Source organism: Sorex fumeus, unplaced genomic scaffold (assembly GCF_029834395.1).
Source record: "Sorex fumeus unplaced genomic scaffold, SorFum_2.1 ptg000037l, whole genome shotgun sequence".
Lineage (NCBI taxonomy): Eukaryota > Metazoa > Chordata > Mammalia > Eulipotyphla > Soricidae > Sorex > Sorex fumeus.
In genome coordinates, this window is record NW_026606094.1 from 45,405,980 (window position 1) to 45,433,753 (window position 27,774).

Below are 27,774 nucleotides of genomic sequence, written 5' to 3' on the forward strand. Positions count from 1 at the left end.
TTTGCTTCTTCTAAAACCAAAATAAACAATCTATTTTTTGAGGGGGGGATCACACCTTTTTGATGCATGGGGGGAATTCCTGGCTCTGTACTTTGGGGTTATTCCTTACAGAAAGCTTGGAGGAAAATGAGGTGACATAGATCAAACTCAGGCCTCCAGCATGCAGTTTCTGTTCCAGTCTTTAAAGTATCTCCCCAGCCCCCAAATACATAATTTTTAACAATAAAATTGTGTTGAATAAATAAAATATAGAGAAAGCCAGTAATTGGAATCATTCACAAACTTTCTTTTTATTTGTTAATATATTTCATTTTTTTCCAGACAGTTATTGTGTATGGGAAATACAGTCATACACTGTCATAGTTCATGGATTATTGAGGAATACTTGAGATACATATGTTATTCAGTAAAAGAGAATTTGATTAACAGAAAATATCTCAATTAAAAAAGGAAATTTTAGAAGGCCAGAGTAATAGTTAGGTTTTAAGACTATCCTCCTTGTATACCCTACATGCTACTTGCATGCAGAAGACCCTGGTTTGATCTTCAGCACCACATAGGTCATCTGAGAATCTCAGGGTAAATCCCTGAGAATCAGCAGTACTATCAGAGTGGCCCAGTAATTCCCCGGAACCTCAGGGCCTGAGGAGCACTACATCCATGGGGCTTTACATTCAACCGTAGATAAAGCAGATGCAAAATAGCTGGGAGGGGTCCTTAGGCTTTCTGAGCACTGCTTGGGATATCCACCGCAACATGAAATTTCACACTCTTAAAGAATTGAAAAAAATTGAAAACAGCAAGGTAAAGGTAAAGGCCCTCCTGTTGATCATCGATTTGCTCGAGCGGGCCCAGTAACGTCCCATTGGAGACTTTGTTGTTACTGTGTCTGGCATATCGAATACTCTCAGTAGCTTGCGGGCTCTCCGAGAGGGGCGGAGGAATCGAACTCGGGTCGGCCATGTTGGCCGCTTGTAAGGCGATCGCCCTACCCGCTGTGCTATCGCTCCAGCCCGAAAACAACAAAAACTGTTTATATAAAGTCCAGCCAAATATCTTTCTTTTTTATTTAATTAAGTTATTTTTATTATTATAACACTGTGATTTGGAAAGTTGTTCATAATACAGTTGTGTCATGAATACAATGTTCCAACACCAATCCCATCTCCAGTAAGATCTTCCCTCCACCAATCATCCAAGTTTAGGCTCCCTCCCTGCAAACTGCCTTCATAAAAAACTAATTTATTTCAATCACTCGCAATAACAAAATGGCAAATGGAATTATAATAAAAGAGATAAATCAGAGCCAATTTGTGATTATTGACTGATATATCTCACAATGGTGTTTCTAAAGTGACTGAGCATTTACATGGCTGGCTGAGCTTCCAGTGCTACTGTTTTTGTTCATTGAGCATGGTGGACTTTTATGTAATTTTCTATCAAGGTTTCTGTGCTTCTACTGGGCTGTAAGTACTGTGAAATTTGGAAGAGATGTCTTTCATGAGATGTGGAACTACTTACCTGGCAGTGGAGTCGGATGTGGTGACTGGTAAGTCTAGCCAGAGGGGAGGGAAATCTGACTGCCCCATTCCCAAAAGGTCAGAGTTTTTAACTCTGAGATGGATCTACCTAGGACAGTTTGGTGCTTTGACAGCTTGTCATGGTACATAGTTCCTAACATTCTGGAAGCAGGGTCAGACAAAGGGATTGGATGGACCCGGGACAAGTGACAAGCTACCCTAACACCGAAATGGGATAGGCCAAGTGCTGGAAAACTTATGATACGCTAAGAGCACAGTTGTGGATGAATTGTATAATGACCCAAAGAGAAGTTACTGAACTAGGGCCCTACAGGAATTAGGAACGACTAATTTGGCCCAAGGACTATGGTCTGGGATCTAGAGCAAATGTCCCCAGAAGAGCCACCCTATGAGATTAATATATGTCTTGCTCTGAAAAAGGGCTGGGGTAATAGCACAGTGGTAGGGTGTTTGCCGTGCACGTGGCTGACCCGGCCGAACCAGGTTTGATTCCTCCGCCCCTCTCAGAGAGCCCGGCAAGCTACTGAGAGTATCCCGCCTGCATGGCAGAGCCTGGCAAGACCCCCGTGATGTATTCAATATGCCAAAACCAGTAACAACAAGTCTCACAATGGAGACATTACCGAGCTCATTCAAGCAACTCGATGAACAACGGGGAGTGCTACAGTGCTACAGTGCTACTCTTAAAAAATGACTAGAAAGATTGTTAACAAGTAAGTAAATCTAAGATGATTGTCTATGGACTAAGGAAAGAAGTATGAACTTAGACAAAATTCCACATTGAGCAGATCTCCTAGCAGAAGATCTCCTAGCAGAAGCTTTTGTCTTAGGAAAGCTTCCCTGAAAGCAAGGGCTTTCATATGTTAATTATGCTACCTCATCTATGTGTACTTGCTACCCTGAATGCTGGGGGCTTGAGGTCTAGATGACATGACGGCTGCGAGACTGGGCACAGTGCTAGTAGCATGAGGGACATGGGGAGAGGGGAATGAGAGGCAGTGAGAGACTGGAATGGGGCACTCATTGAGACTGGAACAGGGGCATGGGGAGAATGGAATAAACGGCATCTGATCACTGACCAGTCTGACTGCCCTGTTCCCTTCTTCATGCGTCAGTTGGTGGCAGCTGCAGGACAGGGTGGGAAAATAGTTCATGGCTCACCAACACACATTTATTCATTGGACACACTGTCTATAATCTTAGGTTCTTCTGAAGCTAGGTGAAAGAAAGCCAGTTAGAATGACTGGTTCTCTTTCTGTCACATGTCTTCAGTCTCTAAGGTAGAGATTATGTGGTCTTTGCTAAAAGTTCTTCACAAGAGGCCATCTCATGTGCAGAGGTCAGAAAAACATTCTGGTTCTTTTTTTTTTTTTTTGGTTATATTTATTTATTGAATCACTGTGGCAAAAGTTACAAAGCTTTCAGTAACTTCAGTCTCGGTCATACAATGATCAAAGGTTTCCCTTTACCACTACTTATTTTTCACCACCAATAACCCCAATATGCCCCCCTTCTTCCTCCCAATGCCTGTGAGGCAAATGATTTCTACTTAATTCTCTCTCTCTACTTTGATTACATTCATTACTTCAACAAAAAATGCACCATTATTGTTTAGAATTTCTCAACAATCAGAAATGCTGAGAAGGCATTGTGAAATAATTTGTTTTTTATAGCTGGTTATGAGAACCATATAATGTTGCGCGGCCGCTATAGCAGCCTCATGATTTTGGATTTCTGATATTTTCCTAATTAAGCCTGCAGGGATTTCTGCCAAGAGCCAGATAATTATGAGATTAGTTTCTGTGCATCTGGACCCATGGCCATGTCAGAGAGTCACTCGTGGGAGGCAACTTGTGGCCTTGGTAAGGCATGAAGGACAAGCCGGTACCATCCCCCTTCCCATGAGGCTGCAGTTGCCCCATCACCACCAGCTCATGGCTTTCCAATAAGCTCTGAGGCAGTAGCCATCTTGCTGCCGTGGGGCGGGGGGTAGGAGGAGGTGGAAGGGACAGACATCTTTTCCCTCCTGGGGAGGCATGGGACCGTAGTTTAATGCACAGTCCATTCACTTATCTGCTGCAAGCTGCCAGGCTCTGGATTAAGTCCTTTTGCCTCTGGAGCCATAGCCGTGCCATAGAGTCACTCATGGGGGGCAACTCATGGCTTTGGTAGGGCGTGAAGGACCAACATTCTGGTTCTTAATGTGGACAAAAAATATTTCCCTTCATCACATTATGGGGGCATTATCAATCAGATATAATGCAGGAATGAATCCTACAGAGCTGGAGAACCCCCCGGACCCCATAGCACCATAGCACTGTCCTTCCATTGTTCATCGATTTGTTCAAGTAGGCACCAGTAATGTCTCACTACAGATCGTGAGACTTGTTGTTACTGTTTTTGGCTTATCGAATATGTCATAGGGAGCTAGCCAGACTCAGGCTTTGCAGTGCGGGTGAGATACTCTTGGTAGCTTGCCAGGCTCTCTGAGAGGGGCGGAAGAATTGAACCCAGGTTGGCTGCATGCAAGGCAACTGCCCTACCTGCTGTGCTATCACTTCAGCCCTCCAGTCCCTATACCAAACCAATTTCTCTGAGGTACCCCAGATGGAGCAGGTGCAGTCTCCCCACCTAGTCCAGATGGAACCCCGGTGTCCAAGAGCTTCCACAACCAAGGCCCAGGTATGCGGGTTTCAGGACTAAATCTCCATGGTGCATGGTGGCAGAGGTTCCAGGCAGTTCCTGCTGAGCTCCCCGCCGGCTTGTCAAGCCTGGCTGTCAGCCCCACAATGTGCCTCCAGGTGCCATCTTAGTGTACCAACAGCCCTGGTCCAGAGATGCCCAACTGAATCCCAAAATGAGTTAGTGCCCTACAGAAATGTCTCTGGAACCCAACCATTTACAATCTAGGGTTCCAGAAGCATGTGTCTGCGACACCCAAGATATTCAAAATGAGAAATGGACAATGAATGATCTAGCATCTGCTCCTGGCAGGCAGGTTTGAGTGGTGGTTGGAAAATTCAAGCAAAACAATGCCCAAAAGTAAAGAAAGAGTACTGGGGAAGTTGCCTGCCATAGAGGCAGAGTGAAGACTGGAATGCCGGGGAAGGGGGTATATTGGGGACACCGGTAGTGGAAGGCATGCACTGGTGGTGGGATGGGTGTTCAATCATTGTACAGCTCAATCTTGAACATGAAATCTTTGTAACTTTATCTCATGGTGACTCAATTAGAACAAAAAAGAAGAAGAAAAACAGTAACGTGGAGTTCATGCCCAATTCAATCAGCTTAATCAATGGCTGAATAAATAGCAGTACTCCTACATTAAAAAATTTTTTAAAAAAGAATGAAAGAGGGATTGAATATATTTATTCGTAATTTAGAAAGTAACTTGCTAGTAATTTGAGGTAATTAAAAATAATATTGTTCCACATGATGGGCCCACTTAGATGCATTTTAACACAATTTTCCAAAATTGCAAGATTTTTTTTCTGCCACAGAAAAAACACCTAATAATTTACAAAGACACCAAAGTTTGGAATGTGCAGGACTCACTTAAATTGGAAGCACATAAGAAGATCGATGTTGAAAGTAAGTACTTACTCAGACTAAAAGTCCTAACAAACTTACATCATAAAGGTTCTGAAATGTCATATAGAACTATAAATATGAGATGGGTCAGAACTGACTCCGAAGAAAAAAAAAGCCAAAGAGAAAGAAAGTGAAGGTCTTCTAAAATTTGTTTTTCTTTTTTAGTAAATAGGAATAGAATCACTGATGTTCATAAAACATGTTCCTCTGAAAATCTGTCTTCATTCTCCACCCACCCTGACTCATAGCTGTTACTTCTATAGTTAAATTTGAAGATGATCCAGTGTAAATAAACAGATACAAGTTAATTTTAGCAAACAGAAAACTGGAGACCTGAAGGAGAATATTCCTGAACAGGAACAATAATAATAATAATAAAAGAAACACAGAGAATGAAACAAAAAATATAATTTTAATTAAAAATATTTTTTATTTCCTGTGAAAACAGAAGGGCTAGAGCAATAGCAGATCCAGTGGGGTGTTTGCCTTGCATGTGACCAACCCGGGTTTGATTCCTCCATCCCTCTTCAAGAGCCCGGCAAGCTACTGAGACTAGCACGGCAGTCCCTGTGGCATATTCGATATGCCAAACACAGTAACAACAAGTCTCACAATGGGGATGTTACTGGGCTTGCTTGAGCAAATCGATGAACAATGGGAGGACAGTGCTACAGTGCTACTATATATAAGTTGTATTTTAATCCCATCCTTTCTGACAAGTTCCAAAATATTTTTACCTGATCCCCTCAGCCAAAGAGAAATTTTCTGTTCTATATCCATTGTCCTTCTCCCAAGCCTTTATCACCTTCTACTGCAAATATGCCGCTAGTAAGATGCTAGCTAACTACTCACATCTCTATGATTGGGGCGATAACCATTTTGTTTCACTATGCTTTCTTGAAGACCTTGTATATTTTAATACAAAGTCTTGCTTTCTGTTTTAGAATAAAATACATTCTATTTGTAATGTCCTCCCCTATAGTTCAGGTTGTTGCACACAGTAGGCAATCAAAAATGCTCATCAAGTGAACCCTCAGGTAAAAGATGATGAAATAAAAATATTTTTTCAATCATAGAAGAGTGAAAAGGGCAGTAGATGTCATTCATCATTGAAATATAAATGCAATTTACTTACCAGCACAATTCTCTTTTGCGTACTCTCAAATGACTCTTCAAAGTGTCATAATTTTCTATTTGAAGAAGAAACAGTAGGGATACTTTGGTTTTAATTTGTGAAGAAAAGAAGAAAATAAAATTATTGAAACTTTGTTTTTCTACCACTGACAGTTAATACTATCACTGTCATCATAGAGAGCTTATTTAAAGGGTATTTGAGAAATTCATCTTTCCCTTGACTTAAAATTGCATTTTAATTCCAATTTCCCTCTCAGGAGGATTAAAATCCAGCAGTCACTTGGTTACTTTTGTGCTTCTCTATTATCTAAATATAAAAATAGAAATAGCAAATACAGTTTCAGAATACTTAACAATTTATAGGAGTCAGATCCTGAGAACCTCATAAAATACTAGGCTGTGATGTAGCATCATTGTATAAAGAATCAACTTTTTTTACAGAACCATTAAATGAAAACAGTAAAAAAAATAAAAGGAGTACTCTCTACTGCGAAAAAAAATTAATCACTTTAGAAAACTTAATTCAGGAAACTAGAGAAGATAATCTGTTATTTTTATAGGTTAAAACCTCAAGGAGAAGCTGGTTAGTAGGCTTTATTTATTACCTAAAATAAAAGTATTTATATGCTACCTCAACATATGGCTTTAATTTCAAGTCTTCAAAAATTATATATGAATATAAGAAATACCCATAAAAATTGTAAATTTCTGAAACTATGGCTAAATCCACAAACATCAGAGGCCTACTACTTGGGAAGGCCTTAGCTTATCACAAATTTGGGAGTTCTTTATATTTAAATGTTGGTTGTTATTAGTATCATACGCACTCCATGGAATCCTCTCAAATTCCTAATGAAAATGCAAATCCCCCAAACCATTCTCAGTTTTCCTGAGATTAGTGGTCAGAGTAGTTCAGGATTTGAGCGTTAGAATTTAATAATGTGGCAATAGTTCCATGTCTGGGAACCGAAGGGCTCTGAATTCAAGCATGCAATTGGGATTCTCAAATTACAGGTCACCATTTATCAGAAATTCTTGTTCTGAACACCTGATCTACTAAACTAGAATCTCAAATTGGCCAGTTAGGAAATCAGCATTTTAAATTGTTCCCTTCTATAATCTTTAACTTAGAAATGCTATGTTATGGGGGGCAAAGAAATAGTGAAGTGGGTAGGGCATTTACCTCACATGTGATTGACCCAAGTTTGATCCTCTGCACCCATATGGTTCCCTGAGTACTGCCAGGAGTGATCCCTAAGTACAGAGTTTAGTTTAGGATCAAAAAAATCATCCTAGACATAAAAATTTCAGTGTTTAAAAGTCACAGAAAAAATAAGTATAAAAATAAATAGGTTTACTACTATTTTGGTTGAGATATCAAGTGCCTCTCATATGGTCTTTGCTATATACACACAAAATGTGACACCTAAGCACAGATCCAGCAGTGGATGCTATGTCTCAAAATATAATAACAAAGGTAAATTCAGCTATATTTATTTATTTATTTAGGTATTTGGGCCACACTTGATGGTGCTCAGGGCTCACTCCTGGCTCTGAAATCTGAGATCACTCCTGGTGAAGCTCAGAGAATTCTATGGGGTGTCTTGGACTGAACCTAGGTCAGCTGCATGCAAGGCAAGCATCCTTACCACTATACTATCACTCCAGCTCTCAAGTTACATACTTTTAATATCCAGTATGGGGATTATATTTTTCTAATCTGATTATATCTTGGGGCTGGAGTGATAGCACAGCAGTAGGGCGTTTGCCTTGCACGCGGCCAACCCGGGTTCGATTCCTCCACCCCTTTTGGAGAGCTCAGCAAGCTACTGAGAGTATCTCGCCTTCATGGCAAAGCCTGGCAAACTACCCATGATGTACTCGATATGCCAAACACAGTCACAACAAGTTCCACAGTGGTGACATTACTGGGCCTGATGAACAATGGGAGGACAGTGATAGTGACAGTGATTGTATCTTGTAAAATTAGCCATCATTATAGCAGATGTAATATGGTTCTTTATTGCTTAACATATGTTTTATCCAAGTATCTGTAATTTTACAAAAGTTACAATAAAGTTTTGTTTAAAATTTTTCTTAAAAGGAATCAAGAGCCTCAACCTAAGTAAATAATTTTTACAACTTATGACATTTTAAACATGTAAATAAAGCAAGTTAAATTTTTCATAAACTCAACCCCAAATTTCAAGAACCCATTCATCAATTGTTAAAGTAGAAAATTCCATATCTGGGTGACCCAGATGACTACATATGATGGGTCTTGAGAAGGTGCTACCTTTGCCCAGCTTAATTTATTCAGGCAACTTCTACACAAATAGCACATCTGTAGCAGACACTCCAGATTTATTTATTGAAAGCAGCCCTGAATAATTGTGGCAATTCAGATGGATATTCTCATCTAAAAACTAAATAGAAAGGCAGCTTTGTCACTTAGACCTGAAAAATTCTATTTCAGAGAGGAATCAAAATCCTTTGTATTTTGAATAACATATTATAAGCATTGCTTAGGGCATTTCCTTATTCAATTTCATATAACTAATAGTTTCTTCAAGTTAGTTAGCAATAGCTAGCAATTAATTAGTAAATTTAACATTGTTTTTATTGATCAAACTGGCAACTGGGATTGACAATATTACGATAATTGCTTTATTTCTCAGAAAACCTTAGTGTAGAATCCTAATAGTACTGGGAAGCAGTTGAAAGAAAAAATAGATTATATCATTTATATTGGGCCAATTACCTTAAAATGCTGCCAGAGTTTGATAACTGAATTAAGGGCTAAGATTTCTTCCCCTTAGGCATTGAAAGCATATTTTTCATCCTTTCCCTACACTCCCCTCTCAGAGAACCCAGCAAGCTACCAAGAGTATCACGCCCACGTGGCAGAGCCTGGCAAGCTACCCGTGACATATTGGATATGTCAAACACAGTAACAAGTCTCACAATGGAGACGTTACTGGGCCCACTTGAGCAAATTGATGAACAGTGGGAGGACAGTGCTATAGACAGTGCTACAGTGCTTCCCTACACTCATTACAAAAATGAATCTCTCTACAGAGGACAAAGAGATGGGTCTCTGATCTGGTATATGATCCCTGCATTACTGTTGCAGTTAGTCACCATGAGCAAGGAGGAAATTTCATTTCATTTCATTTCATCATCCTGTTATTCGTCGATTGCCTCGAGCAGGCCCCAGTAACGTCTCTTTCATCCTAGCCCTGAGATTATATTCAAGGCTCTTTAGGAGAATGAGACCCATCGTTGTTGCTGGTATTTGGCATATTTGGTACGCCACGGGGAGTTTGCCAGACTCTGCCCTGTGGGGAGGCTACATTCGATAGCCTGCAAGTTTGTCCAAAGTAGGAATGAGATAATAAGATGTCATAAAAAGATGTCCTAATAAGATGCCGCGCGGCCGCGAATGCTTTGTCCCTCTGCCAGTACCTTCATGTGTGTGGAGAGTGGTCTCAGCATGGTGGTGGCTGGTCCTGGAGGTCTTCGGTTGCCGGAGCCCTGGTCGGGGCGGGGAGGAAAGCTCAACCCGCTACCCTCCAAGGGGCCTCGGCGAGGAACAGCCAGGCACGGGGTCAGAAGACTGCACTGTTCTCGTCCGGGAGCTGGATTTTAGTCTCTGAGTCTTGGCCGTTGATGGGATTACACGGCGCCAGGGGGCCAGGTGGTGGGTGTGACCCCCGCCTACTGGGATTTGGAGGATCTGGGTGGAAGATGCTCGACTCCAGTCCGATTAGGCTTGGAGATCTCGGCCCCGGAACCCGCGTGGCTTTGTCCCTCTGCCAGTACCTTCATGTGTGCGGTAACCCAAAATTCAGATATTCAAAATCCATTGTTTCTTTTGAGGGGACTTAAGGGGAGTGGGACCACAGTTAGTGGTGCTCAGGGTTTACTCCTGGCTCTGGGCTCAGGGATCACTCCTGGCAGGCTCAGAAGATCACCAACGTATCAGGGATCAAATCCAAGTCAGCCTCTTACAAAGCAAGCTCTCTACTCACTGTACTATCACTTTCACCCCGATTCTTTGAGCATCTTTTGTGAGGTAGTAACCAGTCTTTATTTTTTATTAAATAAAAAGGGAAGAAAACGCAAATTTACTTTTCTTTCTACCTCTATTAACATCCCAGTAAGTTTGCATCTAGTCTTTCCCAGTTTTTTTTAGTCTCTCCATTATTGTTCACATGTGGAAATTATATTAGTCATGAACTCAGAGTGATATTAGACCTGGTCGAAATATAATTATCTCCCTTTCCCCCCCCCCCCAACTAGGCCCACAACTATTACTCTTGCAATTACAACAAACGTATTATACTTACAGGCAATTGTTTTACTTGTTACTTTTTGAATGCTCAAGTTTCCTTAAGAAAGCAAGAATACAAGAAGAAACTTCTCTAACTTATAGCAACATCATTGGAAGTTGACACGATATTTTTAATTTTAAAAATTTATTCCATATTAAAGTAAGAGTGGCCAGAGCAATAAGATAGTGAGTAAGGCACTAAGCTTGTACACAGCCGACCCAGATTTGATCCCCAGCATCCCATATGGTCCCCTGAGCTGGAAGGAGTGATGCCTTAGTGCAAAGCTAGGAATAAGTCTGAGCACCACCAGGCGTGGCTCCAAAACCAAATAAATAAAGTCCTAAAAATCCTTTGGACAGATTGAACTTATAAAAAGTTTGAAAATAATTTTGAGCATTTAATTTGTGATTAACAAAGAATATTTAACCACGGGAAAGTTCCTCTCGATTGCTAAGTTTGAAACTTTAAATGCAAGTTTATCACTTTTCAAGGAAAAGAAATATAGCAGAAATATAGTTCTGCTTGAAATTGCTTTTACACTAATGGACAAATAAGTTTTACATTGTCCTATTTTCATGGCTTTTCAGTGGGTTTCAGTGGATATAAAAGAAACTTCAATTGTGTTACCTTAATCTAATATGAGATTTTTAAAGACAATTACTGTCACTGAGCTGTTTTCTCAAATTCAGTCTTCCCTGATAAATCATCTAGTTTGGATTTTCAGTAATTATGTGGCATTTATATTCTTTTCTCAATGTACTCAGATTACTTTTATGTCAATTGCCAGAATTCTTTGGGGCAGAATAAGTTGGTCCTTTATTTCCCTCTGCTGTTTCATTGGTAATTGTTTGAAGGAGACTATGAAGACTCTTTTTTTTTTTAAATTTCTCTCACTTTAAGGTAAGCCTTTATGAAAGTGGCCATAATGCAGAAAGCAGAGCTTTGTGCTGAGAATGATGTTGTTTCATAAAACTGTCAGTGATTATTAATTCGTAGAAGATTTGTGAGGCAAGTGGGAAGTCCTGATAAGCCTCATTTCCTTGACCATATTCATTTTTTTCCCTGGAATATAAATTTTACTAATCACTATTTAAAATTACATTTGCCTTTTACCCAGATACATCCATGTTCATTTTAATTAGTTCAAATTTGTGGGATGTAAAACTGTTTTTCTATTCACCAAAATATTATTAGAATAATACTGTCCAGAGTTCTAGGAATTTCTAAGAAAACAGGTCCCATAAAAAGTAAGGAGCATTTCTAATCCACTTGCCTCACTGCAGGTACTTAAGGAATAAGAAAACTATAATTCCAAAAAAGTAACTAATTTTCACTACTATCACTAAAGATAACAGAATTTCTAAGACATAATTGCATTGTTCTACATTGTGATTTACTTGCTCACCTAAACCACCAAGAATATAGAGTGTTGATTTAAAAATAGTGCAATTCCAGAGTGTTAAACTGCAAGTAGTGTTTCTTTCCAGTACTGAATACTCACAACTGCTTTCAGATGCTATATGTGTCCTCTGAGACTCCTCTAGCATCCAAAGGTCAAGGAACTGACATTTCAATATCAGTAATATAACTTAGAAAGCTAGCAGAAAGACAAGCACAGTAAGTCACTTGTCCAGTCTTGACATGTAATATGGCTTGTGCAATATGAGGTATCCCAGGAGTAAACAACAGATGTTAGTATCCACTTTGGGTAAGAGATCCTGGCAGGTCATAACCAGAATTGAAATTTGTACCATAAACATCCCATACCAAAATACAAAGAAAACATACAAACAAAAATAGCTCTAAGACCAACAAGATCTAAACAGAAATTTTACCCATGTGAATTCTTAGAGTTCACATGAACTCTAAGAATAGGTAAAACTAAAAGCTAATCTTCATAGACTTTTTTTTCTGAATAATAGATATTTTTGTGGGTCAGTACTATAAGTGAGTTTAAAGTGGATTTGAACGAATGAAACAGAATTTTTACAAAGACAAATGCATTTACATTTAACTTAATGATAAAACTTTCCCCAAACCTTGTTGAAGTGGTCATTTAAATTCATCTTACTAGAACAGGAATTTCTAAATAGATTCTGATGAATTCTAAGCTTTTCTATAGCTAGGAACTAGACTGATTCTATTTTTCATTCTTCCTTACAGTTTCAAGCACAATGTCTTGCCCAAAGTGGGTGTTCAAATCCTATTTGTCAAATAAATAATTATTTTAACATATTCCCTTTTTGAAAAATGCTGAGACCACTACACATACAGATTCTATTCAAAAGCAAACTCTCTCTTATTGTTCTGTATTTATTTCCTTAAGGAATCCTTCCTTCTGGAATGTGTCCACTTTCTAATCCTAGCCATCACTGAAGTCCCACTGCAATTCTTGTGGGATTTTTTAAAAAAATAATTTGTATGCTACTATTGAGCCCATAGTGCTCTCTATGGATCATTTCACCCTATGAACCCAGATGTTCACACATACTTCTTCTCTAATCTCTGAACAATGTTAAGTTTGTAACAAACAATCTTGATGATAAGGATCTTGTCATGTTGGCTCCCTTTCCTCTCAGATTCCAGTCCAGAGTGAAGGATGAGAATGAATATTCATATACATGCATATGAATTAAGATATGATGGTATTCTGAAGCATGCAAGGATTGAGAGATCCTCAAGGAGTCAGAATGGCTTAGTCCCACTTGATTTGCTTCACTTCCATTAGTAGATCAGGCTCATTTAAACTCTGACCATGAGTGCTAGCTACTTCAGATCCCCTCTAAATGGCATAGATTTTTGTCTCTCTTACAAAAGTCTCTGTTAATTTTGTATAATATAAAACTACAGACACATATAATTTAGTTTTGGGCACTTATGAAAGTTTTCATTATGCCAATCACTTTCCTTATCAGATATGCCAATCTTCATATTCCAAGAGTTGAGAAAGAGGTATAAAAATATCCTTATAATTTTTGGAGAATTTCTGCAAATTCTTTTCAGCATGACTAAAAAATAAAATTTACTGAAATTTATCTTGGTTGTACTCTGTTATATTTTGAGACAGAAAACTTATAACAAGAAGAAGGAAGATTGTATTATAGCTAGACTGTCTACCTAGTAGGAATGTAAGTAAATTTTCCTTAAGCTCTTAAGGTTTGTGATTGGCATCTTCAACATAGAGTCAAATAGAAAGAATATATGTTCACCCTAGTGGAGAATAAAGACTGATCACTTATACACTCTAACTGATAAAAAACACAAAGAACCACAAAGCAAAAGTAATGAAGATAAAAACGTGAATAAAGATCAAATAACATATGAGACAAACTAGAAAATAACTATAAGAGAATATTCAAATATAACTCTACCTAGAATCTTTGCATCTCATTTACTAATATGAACTAGTAAAATCCATTTCTCACTCAAATCTATTATATACAAAGATCACTTTCTCAAATTGTTTCAAACCTGGATAATTCCACAGATTTTTAAAATCTATTTCTGTGAAGCTGACACTATTCTTAAGGCTAATATTATATCAGGGAACTAAACAAAATCTACTGACTCTCTGTACTTATATTCTAGTGAATAACTGAGGCCCCAAAAATATATATTCAATAGCGTTTTAATCTATCGATTATTATTATGAAATTTGCATATAATTTTCAATTAATCCTCAAAATAATCCTCACTGTCACTGTCCTCCTGTTGTTCATCAATTTACTCGAGCGGGCCCAGTAACATCTCCATTTTGAGACTTTTTGTTACTGTGTTTGGCATATTGAATATGTCACGGGTAGCTTGCCAGGCTTTGCAGCGCAGGCAAGATACTCTCGGTATCTTGCCAGGCTCTCCCAGAGGGGCAGAGGAATTGAACCTGGCTTGTTTGGGCTGGCTGCTCGCAAGGCAAATGCCCTACCACTGTGCTATCACTCCAGCCCAAAATAATCTTAAAATATAGAAGTATCACTGTACCTGATTTATAAATGAAAAAGTGTGGGTAGGAGAAAACTAAGATATTTCTTCAGGGTCACAAATGTAATAAGTGTATCTTAGATTTGAATCCTTATTCCCTTGGCTGATAACCAGGTAGTCCAAATAGTTTATAAGTACCATAGAACTAGTTTATATGATAAAGAAAACCACTTTATAGACATTGTGCATTGTAGTGTAAATTCCAAACTCAGTTTAACTTTTATCAAATCAATTTATATCATGAGCTTTATTCTATGTAGTATTATTAGTATAGTAAATGACATTTGTTTCCGTGTTAGACCCTTTAACTGCTATATTAATTCACCTTATACAGTCTCTTGCAGTGTCCCAAACATATATATATGTGTGTGTGTGTGTGTGTGTGTGTATATATATATATGGTATATTTTTTTCTCTAATAGTGCTCTAATAACCTAGAAAGACAGGTAAATTGGCTTAATTCACTGTGAGCTCTGTCCTTTTGGGCAAGGGTAATTTTCACCTACTGATTGTCAAAGACTTATCTAGTTTGGTGCCATGTTGCCTTCAGTTCTTTGTTGCTACCTTGCTATGTATCTTTATGTATCTCATCTGGAAAAGTGATTTCTGCATCTATCTCTTTCTTTCTGATTTACTTCAGTCAGTGTGATTTCATATAGTATTTTAAAATTGAGTGAATTCATATATATATAAAGTACTTGTACTGAAGCTGGAGAGTTAGTATAGGAATTAAAGCATATGCTCTGCATGTGGCTAATCCAAATTTGATCACCACGTGCAGTCCTCGAGCCCTTAGAGAGTAGCAAGTGAAGATTCTCGGTAGTGCCAGGCTCAATATCTAACAAGAGGTTAGTAGCTTTGGATCATCTCAATAGTGCTCAGAAATGTTGTGCAGTCTTCCAAAACACTTGAATTCCTTGTGGACAGCTGCCTAAAAATCTATCTAGCGAGCATTTCACCAGGAGAGAAAGTCTAACTCAGGGTCTCTTGTAACTCATAGCTCCCTGGACTGATTTATACTTGTGTGGAAATGAAAGACAGAGTAAGCCAGATAAGACCTGCAGAGTATAGATGCTGAACTACAATAGAAAGAAAACAGTGTATACTATCTTAGGCCCTGAGGATTTTTTTGTTTTCAAGGAACAAGAGAAAATACTTTGAAACACCAAACTGTGGTTTGTGACCCTATATGGAATCATGAAACTTATGCGGGGATCATAAAAAATTACTAATACATTACTTTTTGTTATTAGTAAATATTTAATCTGTATACCTATTTTATATACCTAGAGTCACATAAAGTTTTCTCAGGTGGTAGGAAATCCAAAGTACAAAAAGGTTAATAATCTTTGACATAAACTTCATATAAACTTTATTTGAATTTTTTTATTAAAATCTTATGGGTTTTACAAAACTGATAATAATTGTTTCTCGTGCACATATACAAACACCACACCTATCACCAGTGAACCAAATTTCATCCCACAGGGACTCCAAGCTCCCTCCTTTTCAACAAACTAGTCCCCCTCCCCCCCCCACACACACACAGCAATTTGATTGTGTGGATCAATTTCCAACTTTGCTACCTTTGGTTGTTTATTTGCTATCTTACTGTGTATCTTTATGTCCCACATCTGAGGGGGATCATTCTGTATCTATCTCTTTCTTTCTGACTGACTTCAGTCCGCAGATCATACAACATTTTAAAAGTAAATAAATTAATATATAGAAAGTACTTGTACTGAGGCTAGAGAGATAGTATAGGAACTTAAGTGCATGATTTGTATATAGCCAACCCAAGTCTGATCACCAGGTACAGTCTTGGAGACCTAGCACAGCCTGGTGTGTGCCTGGAGACCCCCCAGGCACTGCACCTCAGGGTCCAAACAACACTGCAGTTCAGCCATTCACCTTGAACCAACATTTCAGTGTCTGAAACTCTTAATAGGAGGCCTCTAGGGTCTCTTGAGTACCACTTGGAAAGCATCCCATCCAAAACAAGTAACACTGTAGCACTGTAGCACTGTCCTCCCATTGGTCATACATCTGCTCAAGCAGGCACCAGTAATGTCTCCATTGTGAGACTTGTTGTTACTGTTTTTGGCATACCGAATATGTCACAGGTAGCTTGACAGGCTTTGCCGTGCTTGCTGTGCTCTCTGAGAGGGACCAAAATACATGGCAAGATACTCTTAGTAGCTTGCCAGGCTCTCCAAGAGGGACAAAAATTCATAGATAGAGGAAAATTTTTTAATTATCTCATTAAAGAGCATGTATTAAGTGAGTCAATATATAAAAGTATTTATACCAGTAAATTTTAATGCAAAGAGCTGGTATAAGTGCAGGGTTTTTGTTGTTGTTTTGTTATTTATTTGTTCATTTATTTGTATTTTGGGTCATACCCGGCAATGCTCAGTAGTTACTCCTGGCTCTGCACTCAGGAGTTACTCCTAGTGGTGCTCAGGGGACTATATGGGATACCAGGGAGTGAACCTGGGTTGGCTGCATGCAAGGCAATCACCCACCCACTGTACTATCTCTCCAGTCCTACAAGTGCAGTTTTTTTCTTGGCGTTACATTCTGTTTGTCTTTAAGATATATCTGAAGATTAACTGAATTATTTCACTATTCTGTTAGTAATAATAATATTCACTTGTACTAGATGTTTAATATGAAAAAGGAGACATGCCCCATTTCACTTTATTTTCATAACAATCTTATAAAGTAGATACAATTTAAACTTTATTTGAATATCAAGCAATCAAGGCAGAGAAATTTAAGTAACTTTTCAAGGACTAAGTCCTGAATTCTCTGACCCTACTGGATGCCATTTCTCATTTTGACTTCTTGCTTCCTCTACTCTGTCATGAATAAATGTTAAAGAAAATATCTAAATCTGAATAATACATTGAATGTCTACTCAGAATATATATCCCATTTCTGAAGTTCACTATACTAATACTTATAAGAAGATAATGAAGATGAATTTAAAATACAGTGTTTCTGGAATCTATGCAGGTTTTGATGAGAAAAATATAAAGATTAGCAAAGTTATTGAAATTCTGTTGAGGCAGGTAAGAGGGAGGAAAAGGATCAGTGTTCTGGGACAAACACTAACTTGTGTTAGAGTGGTAGCACATTTGCAGCAATTGATGATTTTGTCCTCCATGATAGACCAATCTAATTTTAAAAGATATTGACTTAGAAAAGAGTTAGTGATGCTTTAAGAATCACCAAGATAATGCTGACGTTTTGGTAAGACCTTTGGGGAAGACAGAAAAAAATGTTTATTAAAATTGCCAGTGTATTATCCTATGAAATCATCGACAAGAATGCACAGATGGGCTCCAATTTGGACAGTTCTATTGCTGAACATTAAAGGTCTTTTATTTTAATATCCAATAATGAATAGAACTACTGGTGGGTGTCCTCCTGAGTCATAATTTAATCATAGAAGAATAGCTGGGTCTGGTTTTAATTTCTTTTCACTGTTGAATATTTGCCCTAAGCCAGATGTACTATGCTGTGCACACAACAGTGATTTGTGTTTGTAGTGAAGGAAACCAAGGGATTTTGTCAAATGGGAAACAAGAACTGATTAGAGTCAAATACAAATATAGCATTGGAATTAATGGATTTTATAGAGGAGAAGAATTGTAGGTACCTGTGGACTGCTAAGTAAGTCAAAACTTCTTGGCAATAGAAAGTTTATTGAGAGCTGCCACCTCCATTCTCTGCCAATCAACCTAGCCTCATGTTTGTCATAGGTGATTCGAAAGGTGAATATAATCTACCTTCTCATGTTCTTCCATGTTCACTGCTAAGTATCTGGGTAAGCAATTCCTGATTTAGGGATTCTCTTTATAATTCTGAAAACAGTGCCTTCATTGAGTTCTCTTTTGTTTCTCCCTCCTACCATAAAAAATCACTCAGTAGCCCCTATTTTTCAAACTTTTTTCTGTCTATATGCACCAATGTGATCTTGTATTTCCGGAGTTCCATTTGATTTCACCATTAGATTTCAATATTCTTTTTACACACCTTTCCCTAATAACAGCACAGAATAAGTATATGGGTAGAATGCAAACCTTTAGCCTAGTACCAGCAGGCCATGCATGGTCTTTGCCATTTTAAAAAATTACTCTCCTGTCTTAATCATAGAATAGAAACTAGGAAGCTAGAAGACGAGACCATTTGCAACAGAATCAGGTGAACTCAATTCTTCATTCTAGTGGTCACACAGAAGGTCTACCCAGTTAGCAAATCTTCAAATCCACCCACTTAATATGAAATTGATGGAATGATTAAGGGCCACTGATGTGACAACCACTGCTTGTCATCAGTCCTATATACTGACATACACTCTGATGTAGCTCCCACTTGAATCTCTTCCTTTTCCTACATTCCCTTCTCTTTCTTTTTCTTTCCTGTTCTGGGACCACACCTAATGATACCCAGGGGCTATTCCAGCTTTGATGTTCAGGAATTGCTGCAGGTGATGCTCTGGGGATTATGCTATGCTATCAATTGAAAGTAGAGCCTCACACAAATAAGGCAAAGGCTCTACCAGTGAGTCATATCTTCAGTACTTGATTTTTCTTGAGACTCTTATCAGAAGCCTAAGCATTTAAAATAACCTTAAATCCCTTTTTTATTTGGTAAAAAGGAACATTTGCTCTGCATAATTTAGGACCATATTTTCTCTCATCTTCTAATATTTTATGATCTTCATTCAAGAATCTACTATTTCATGATTGCCAGAAGTTGCCATTTACAAAATACTTATAGACAGAGCTTTGAAGTATATGAAGTATTTAAGAGAGAATATTCTTCAAACATCAAGAATATGGGACTGGATATATACAGGGGGGGGTATTTTTGCATATCTCCTTTGGGATAAAATCCATCAAATTTAACATTAGTTTTGTAAGACAATACCGTGAGCACTTTTTTGTGTTATTTTCTTCCTGTCCGCACATAAAACAATATGCAATGCTGAGATCAGAAATGTGTTGTCCTCAATGAAGTTGGGGAGTATGTGGTTCTCATGATCCAGCTGAACTGACTGTTTCTTTCCCTTTCTTTAGAGACAATTGAAATAACAATCAAGATGGGCAATTGAGAAAGGGAATAATGAAAAGGAAGTAGCCTACATTGTTATCTTAATTATCACATTAGGCTGCAACCATTTAATAAGGTTTGGCGCTTGATTGCATTCCTTGTCTCCTGAGGTGTAGGAACATTTCCCATCATGGCATGGCTGTTGATGCAAAGATGCTGTGAAAGCCTTGTTCTTGTCTCATTCTGTCTCAGCCTCATTAACTCACACATTTTAATGATTACATCTTCATAAAATCTAGCATTTCAATATCAAATGTTCTGTTCTTAAATTAAGCACTGAAAAAATAGGGAAGGGAGAATCGATCATCAAGCAATCTGTCCTCATCTAGTCTAACACTTTTTATGATTTCCCTTCATTATTTTGGGATATGTAAGAGTCCAACAGTCTGTGTCCTTGCCATCTATTAAAACCAGTCCATTCACTCATTCCTGCAATCTTCCATTTATTGACATCTTTCAATGTTCAAGTCCTCAATGAATGGTTGTAAAGGAAAAACTTTGACCCTTTAAAATTGCATAAATTTATCTATTGTCTTCCCCAAAAGCGATCAACTTTGAGGAAATCTTGCTTGAGAAATGTAACACAGTAATGTAGATGAAAAAAAAAATACTTGAATTCCAAGTCATTCTAAACATGGAAGACTAGGAATAGAAACACAAAAATTAAATTAAATTAGGGATGTCTGTTGTTCGTTGATTCCCTCGAGCAGGCACCAGTAACGTTTCCTTCATCTTAGCCCTGAGATTTTAAAGAGCAATTTCAATGCTCTTTCAGGATTAGAAGAATGAGACCCATCATTGTTACTGGTATTTGGCATATTGAATACGACACGGAAGTTTGCCAGCCTCTACCATGCAGGCAGGATGCTTTTGGTAGCCTGCCAGGTTCTCCAAAGGAAAAAAAAAGATAATAAGATGTCGCGCGGCCACATTTGCGGCCGCGCACTTCCAGGAGCTGGATTTTATAGTCTCTGTGTCTTGGCCGTTGATGGGATCAACCTGGCACTGGCAGCAGCGGGTGGGTATGATGCCTACCTACTGGAAGATGGGGGTCTGGTTGGAGAAGTCCCAGTCCCAATCCGAGTAGGCTTGGAGACCTCAGCCCTGGAACCCGCATGTCTGGGTTTCTCTGCCAGTTCTTTCATGCATGAGGCCCGTCCGGATGTGTGGAGAGTGGTTCCAGCATGGCCGTGTCTGGCTCCGGAGGTCCTCAGCTGCTGGGGCTCTGCTTGGCATGTCTACCAGAACTTGCCTTCAATAACTATTAAATTATATGTTTTATGTACCTTTATATATTAAAATTAACAATATCAATATAATTAAGTACACTGCTAATATTTCTGAATGAGATGAATATAATATAGTTACCAAAAAAATCCTATGAACCTGAAGATAGCTCTTCAAGAAAAAATTAAATTAGTACCTAGTTTTAGTATAAATTAGAAAGTAGAATGCATTCAAGTTTAATTGATTTCTCTCCTGAGAATAAGAATTGGACCTGAATAGATATTATCAATTAGCTTTCTTTTATACCCTACCAATAATATTTTCATGTTCTTAAAGTAAATAGAATGTTTTATTTTAATGAAATACATTAATTTCTTTTGCATGAGAGTAAATACTTGTTTATTTTATACATAATAACATCAAGGAAATTGAAACTGTAATCAAAAGTCTTACCAAAAACAAAAGCCCAGGTCCAGATGGATTCACTAGCGAATTTTTCCAAACATTTAAAGAGGACCTATTGCCAGCTCTTCTTAAGTTTTTCCAGGAAATTGAAGAAAAAGAAACTCTCCCAGACAGTTTATAAGAAGCCCATATCTCCCTAATACCAAAAGGAAACAAAGACACCACAAGAAAAGAAAACTACAGGCCGATATCCCTGATGAACATGGATATGAAGATTCTCAACAAAATACTAGCAAATAGATTCAACTCATCAAAATAATCATACACCATGACCAAGTGGGATTCATATCGGGGATGCAAGGATGGCTTAACATTCGGAAATCAATCAACATAATCCATCATATCAACAAAAGAAAAGATAAAAAGCATATGATCATATCAATAGATGCAGAGAAAGCATTTGAAAAGTTTCAGCACTCGTTTATGATGAAAACCCTTGCCAAAATGGGGATAGAGGGGGCTTTCCTCAATATAGTTAAAACTATCTACCACAAGCCTACAGCAAGCATCATCCTCAATGGGGAAAAACGGAGAGCCTTCCCCCCAAGATCAGGAATGAGACAAGGATGCCCACTCTCTTCACTAATGTTCAGTATAGTAATGGAAGTACTTGCAATAGCGATTATGCAAGAAAACGATATTAAGGGCATCCAGGTAGGAAAGGAGGAAATAAAACTCTCACTATTCGCAGATAATATGATACTAAGAGAACCCTGAAACCTCTACCAAGAAACTCCTAGAAACAATAGACTTGTATAGAAAAGTTGCAGGCTATAAAATCCATACCCAAAAGTCCATGGCTTTCCTCTACACAATAGTGAAAGAGAAGAATGTGACATGAAGAAAACAATCCCATTCATAATTGTGCCCCAGAAAATCAAGTACCTAGGAATCACCTTAACTAAGGAAGTAAAGGACCTATACAAAGAAAACTGCAAAACACTATTTCAGGAAATAAAAGAGGACACGAGGAAATGAGAAAATATCCCCTGTTCATGGGCAGGGAGAATTAAAGTTGTCAAAGCTCTGTACAAATTCAATGCTATCCCTTTTACAATACCCATGACATTCTTCAAAGAAATGGAGCAAACACTCTGAAATTTATATGGAACAATAATAACACTGTAACACTGTCCTCCCGTTGTTCATGGATTTGCTAGAGCAGGCCCAGTAACATCTCCATTTTGAGACTTGTTGTTTCTGGGTTTGGCATATTGAATACATTACGGGTAGCTTGCCAGGCTTTGCTGTGCAGGCAAGTTAGATACTCTTGGAAGATTGCCGGACTCTCCGAGAGGGGTGGAGGAATCAAACCCAGCTTGGCAAGTGAAAACAGAGATAGATAAATGGGACTATCTTAAACTAAGAAGCTTCTGCACCTCAAAAGAAACAGACTAAAATACGAAGACAGTCTACAGAATGGGAAAGGATATTCACCCAATACACCTCTGACAAGGGGTTGATATCAAGGATATACAAAGTACTGGTTGAACTCCACAAGAAGAAAACATCCAACCCTATCAAAAAATGGGCCAATAAAATGAACAGAAACTTTCTCAAAGAAGAAATCCGAATGGCTAAAAGGCACATGAGAAAATGCTCTACATCATTAATCATCAGGGAGATGCAGATCAAAACAACAACAATGAGATATCATTTCATATCACAGAGACTGGCCCACATCCAAAAGAACAAAAGCAATTGGTGCTGGCGCAGATGTGGCAAGAAAGTGGTCCTCCTTCACTGCTGGTGGGAATGCCGACTGCCTCAGCCCTTCTGGAAAACAATATGGACGATTCTCCAAAAATTAGAAATTGAGCTCCCATTTGACCCGGCAATACCACTCCTGGGAATATATCCCGGAGAGGCAAAAAAAGTATAGTTGAAGTGACATCAGCACTTGTTTGTTCATTACAGCACTCTTTACAATAGCCAGAATTGGAAAAAACCTGAGTGCCCGATAACTGGTTAAAGAAACTTTGGTACATCTAGACAATGCAGTACTATGTAGCTGTTAGAAAAGACGAAGTCATGAAATTTACATACAAGTGGTACTACATGGAAAGAATCATGTTAAGCGAAATGAGCCAGAAAGAGAGGGATAGACATAGAAAAGATTGCATTCATCTGGGGAACATAAAATAACAAAATAGGAGACTAACATCCAAGAGTGGCCGAGATTAGTACCAGGAGTTTTGCTCCATGGCTTGGAGGCCAGCCACACACTCTAGGGGGAAAGGGAGCTCAGATAGAGAAAGGAGCACCAAATAAAGGGTGTTGGGAGGATCCTCACAGGATGGGAGATACATGCTGAAAGTAGACTATAGACCAAACATGATTGCCACTCAATGCCTCTCTTGCAAACCACAGCATCCAAAAGGAGAGAGAGAACAAAAGGGAATACCCTGCCACAGAGGCAGGGTGGGACAGGGGATGGGGAGTGGGAGGGTTACTGGGACCCGTGGTGGTGGATAATGGGCACTGGTGGAGGGATGGGTGTTTGATCATTGTACAATTGAAACCCAAGCACAGAAATTTGCAAATCTACAACTGTACCTCATGGTGTTTACTAACAAAAATTTAAAAATAAATGTAAATGATGGAGAATGGGCACTGGTTGAGGGATGGGTACTGGATCATTGTATAACTGAAACCACAAAAATTTGTAGGTCTACAACTGTACCTCATGGTGTTTCACTAATAAAAATTTTTAAAAAATAAAGATTGTTGTCTTGAAAACAGATTAGAGTTACAAGAATAGTATATCTGTTGACTATTATAACAGACCAGACAAAAACTGTAGGTAAGGAGTTACCTATACAAGTAGTAAAAAGGAGTCATATTCTAAGTCTATTTTATTTCACTCAAATAATTTATTTTGGAGTTACATCCAGTGGTGCACAGTCATGGGGACTACTTCTGGTTCTGTTCTCAGGGCTCATTCTTAGCAATGCTCAGGGACTATATTTGGTCCTTTGGTTGGTACCAGAGACAATTATATGCAAGGTTCAAGTGTCATAATTCCAGTACTCTCTGTTTGGTCCAGATTTTCTTTATACTTTAAATTTTGAATGATCTAATTCACTGATTGAAAATGAGCTATGAAAAAAAATATTTTTTCTGTGCTCACTTCGGCAGTACTAAAAAAAACAAAGAAAAAAATTCCCTCATATATCTATGATTTGAAACCCGGAAAAAAACTATAGGGTTGGAGTGATAGCACAGCGGTAGGGCGTTTGCCTTGCACGCAGCCAACATGGCCGACCCGAGTTCGATTCCTCCACCCCTCTCGGAGAGCCCGGCAAGCTACCGAGAGTATCTCGCCTGCACGGCAGAGCCTGGCAAGCTCCCTGTGACGTATTCGATATGCCAAACACAGTAATACAAATTCAGGAAAAATACAATAGAAATTCACAAAGCCCTTTGTGCTTTATATTTTACTGTTTTTATGCACTATAGCATTTACTATTTTATGCATAACAATTAGAGTAGACTTCTTTGCTGTGTGCTGTGCTACCATTTCCATTCCATGCTCCCCCCTGAGCAGTCACTGTCATTCTTCTAAAATTAGTATCTGTTATTCTCAGGTGTGCTTTGTATATTTGTTCTGGTTTGGAGGCCACACCCGGTGGTGGTCAGGTTAACTCCTGGTTCTATGTTTGGGTGTGAATTGTTTCAGCAATGCTTGGGGACCAAGAGGTGCTAGAACTCTTGCATGCAGAGGATGTGTTCTGCTCACTGCACTATCTCTCCAGCTTTGTTTTGATATTTATATATCTATATATAGTCATTTTATATGTGTATACATATATGCATGTTAATGTATAAATATTTTCTACGTTTTTAATTCTTGTATAAATTATTGATAAATGAATTAAGCTAAGAATCTCACTGAAATGGTTCTAATACTGAGGCAGCCTGCATAGGCAAATGAAAGACTGAGTGTGTAAATGATGCAAGGTTACAATAGCTAAATTCTACAGAAACCCTTTACAAGGAGCCAAGTAACCTTTAAGATATATACAAATTATTGTATTGCTTCTGTACTTATAAAAAAAACATTCTTATAGAGGTGCTGGAACTTACAATACTGCAAAACATTTTTTATGCATACATCATTCCAACACCACACCCACTACCCTCCACCAGTTTTCCAAGACCCCTCCCCCGTGTAAACTCAGTTCTATAGACAAAATCTTCAATTCTGATTACTTTGACTGTTTTTACACATTTCCCCTACTTTCTATGGACAGACTGTTCCATACTACTTCATGCTTTCTTTTGCCTGATCAAATCATTTTTTGCTCAAAAATTTCTTACAAATTTTTAATATGTTTCAGTTGTCTTTTAAAATGATATCATAGCCTCCAATACCCTAAATTATTGTTTGTTAAAATGATATCATTGCCTGCAATACCCTAAATTATTGTTTGTTTAGTAGAATATTTTTATGCAGTTTTAGATCATTGTTTAAAGTTCTGTAAACATATTCCACTGTAAGAATATGCAATGGTATTATTTTATAAAAATTTCATGCAGGCAGTTTTACAGTGTCCAGTTGTTTTTCTATTTGCAGTGATGATGCTACAGAAATTCACAAAGAGACTTTATATAACAACACATGTGGTTTTCTCTGGTATTTAAGTCCAGAAGCAGGATTATTAATCATATAGAATGTACATTTAAAAAGACTTTTCATCAGAGGGAGAGGGGGAGACACAAAATGATCTCTCTCATATGTGCGATATACAAAAATATAATAAGAAAATAGCAAATGCTTAAAGACATTAGAAATGAAGAACATGGGAACTGTCTTCAGTAGGAAGTGCCACTGGGGAGTAGTGAAGGAAGGATCGGACAGGAAAGAGACCACTCTGTGACAATTATGAAGTGACCACTTTGGAGGAGGTGAGGGTCCTGGAAAGTGGAAAAGTGTTACACATGAAACTATACCAATAACAGCATTGTAAACCACAGTTCTGAAAGAAAAAAAGAACAGTGCCAGCTATAGAGGAAAGCCAGGTAGGTGGGAGAGAAACCTGAGACATCGGTGGAGGGAAGGGACATGGGTGAAGAGCTTAGTGTTGGAGAATTGTGTGCCTGGGACTCAATCATCAATAATTTTGTAAATCATAATAAAAAACTAATAAAAAGCTAACTTTAATTGCAAATATAGGTTTCTTTTTTTTGCATTTTTTATTTTATTGAATATCACCAAATTGTTCTTTTAAGTGATGTGCCAACCTATGCTTCTGTCAGCAGTGTATGAGACTCTACTCTGGTGCATTCCTTGGTAATCTTTAAAAAAAATTGGGTCAACTGACATCCCATGAAGTTACACTTACTTTCTCAGATTTTAGCAGCTTTTTGTGTATGGTTTGATCATATATTTTTATACAATTTGAGTTTTGTTTGTAAAGATTTTACAGATGGAAAATTTCAGGCTAAATTCTGGGTTTTGTTTTTCTTGACAAAGGGTTATTTGACAGTAGTTGTCAGATATTCAGAGAATAAAAGTTGAGGGGAACATAAGCGGAAATATTAGTTAGCCACAGACCAGACTACTTCTTGTTGCATTCCAATTAGCCAGCTTCATGTATTTTATTTTATCTACCTGACTCTCTAGGGGCTTAAGAATTGGAAGTTCTTCTCTGAGAACCTCCTGCACCAGCTCAGGAATTCAGTTCATCTAGGTTTCTCTTGAAGATGGTGTTTTTGGCAAAAAGGTCAACTCTTTGTTTAATAACAGGCTAAGGAAGCTATTCCTAAAAACAACAACAAAATTAACTTACTTTGCAGACAAGTTTCTGTTTTGGGTCATTCTAAAGAAGTTTTAGGAACAGGGTGATATTTTTTTTCTCTCAGTTCTAAATGCTGTAGGTGAATTTAAGAATTTATTTACTCACAATATAATTTATTTTATAAAGCAAGTTCTATTAATACACTTAAAACCTTTATCCAGCCAACATATGTTAAACAACCCTACCTTTACATCTCATTTCTAAAAACATGTACCATGGAAAGGAAGTTTTACATGCATTTTGATTGTGACAACATTTTCAGCTGATTAAAAAAATAATACATTCATTAGTAACTGCTTTACTTAAAGGTTATAGAGATGACAACTCTGGCAAAATAATAATAATAATAATAATGAAAACAAACCTAGAAATGAGAGAGAGGTTAAGTGTGAGGGATTGGAGTGGAGATCAACAAATGAGATATTCTGGGGTTTTTCTTCACTGATGAGGATCTGGAATGCACGACTGATCCAATGGAAGTGAATTATTTCCCCTGGGGCACTATGTCTGCTCTTCTGGAAGCTGCTATCACATACATATTAATGTTGCTTCCAAGAGCATAGCCTTGATGACTGTGCTCAC